This window comes from Epinephelus moara, chromosome 12 (assembly GCF_006386435.1).
Source record: "Epinephelus moara isolate mb chromosome 12, YSFRI_EMoa_1.0, whole genome shotgun sequence".
NCBI lineage: Eukaryota > Metazoa > Chordata > Actinopteri > Perciformes > Serranidae > Epinephelus > Epinephelus moara.
In genome coordinates, this window is record NC_065517.1 from 43,226,586 (window position 1) to 43,227,971 (window position 1,386).

General features: G+C 45.7%; 1 long non-coding RNA gene across 2 annotated transcripts in view; it reads right to left on the reverse strand.

Moving 5' to 3' along the window:
* Positions 1-602: 602 nt before the first annotated feature.
* Positions 603-1,386, reverse strand: part of LOC126398331 (uncharacterized) — a 2,673-nt gene continuing 1,889 nt past the window's right edge. Inside the window, exons 2-3 of one of the 2 annotated variants that reach the window (XR_007570762.1) lie at positions 750-931; positions 603-692 (exon numbers count right to left, since the gene is read on the reverse strand). This is a non-coding gene — a long non-coding RNA (uncharacterized LOC126398331). Of the gene's footprint in view, positions 704-749; positions 932-1,386 lie in introns of both variants that reach the window. The other variant, XR_007570763.1, reaches the window with a different exon arrangement.

The window sequence follows — 1,386 nt, forward strand, 5'->3', positions numbered from 1 at the left end:
TGTCACATCTTCTGCCCATGATACAATATGAACTGATTAATCTGACAGGATGTGATGACAACATGTTGATGAACTGATTATCTGACAGGATGTGATGACAACATGGTTGATGAACTGATTATCTGACAGGATGTGATGACAACATGTTGATGAACTGATTAATCTGACAGGATGTGATGACAACATGTTGATGAAGTCGTAAAAACATCAACAGCTGAGCAGGAAACAGAATCAGTTGCAGCTCTGTGTGGGACAAACTCTGGATTTTATCTGACAGGTTGTTTAACAAAGTCAAACAGGACACACAGACTGACGCTGAGAGGTGAATGTACCTGACTGACAGGTGAGCCGCTGATCTTCTCCTCAGGTAGGTGACTGACATCAGAGTCCTGAACCACCTGAAGACAGACGTCATAATTAAGAGCCTGAGACTGAGCTGAAGAGACACTATCTCAGTGTCTCTGTGTGTCTGTGACCTCACAGCATGTTACTGACCTCACAGCCTGTTACTGACCTCACAGCATGTTACTGAACTCACAGCATGTTACTGACTCACAGCATGTTACTGAACTCACAGCATGTTACTGACCTCACAGCATGTTACTGACCTCACAACCTGTTACTGACCTCACAGTCTGTGACTGACCTCACAACCTGTTACTGACCTCACAGCCTGTTACTGACCTCACAGCCTGTTACTGACCTCACAGCATGTGACTGACCTCACAGTCTGTGACTGACCTCACAACCTGTTACTGACCTCACAGTCTGTTACTGACCTCACAGCCTGTTACTGACCTCACAGCATGTTACTGACCTCACAGTCTGTGACTGACCTCACAGCATGTTACTGACCTCACAGCCTGTTACTGACCTCACAGCATGTGACTGACCTCACAGCTTGTTACTGACCTCACAGCATGTTACTGACCTCATAGCATGTTACTGAACTCACAGCTTGTTACTGACCTCACAGTATGTTACTGAACTCACTGCATGTTACTGACCTCACAGCTTGTTACTGACCTCACAGTATGTTACTGAACTCACAGCATGTGACTGACCTCACAGCATGTTACTGAACTCACTGCATGTTACTGACCTCAAGCCATGTTACTGACCTCACAGCATGTTACTGACCTGACAGCATGTTACTGACCTGACAGCATGTTACTGACCTCACAGCATGTTACTGATCTCACTGCATGTTACTGAACTCACTGCATGTTACTGACCTCAAGCCATGTTACTGAACTCACAGCATGTTACTGACCTCACAGCATGTTACTGACCTGACAGCATGTTACTGAACTCACTGCATGTTACTGACCTCACAGCATGTTACTGACCTCACTGCATGTTACTGACCTCACAGCATGTTACTGA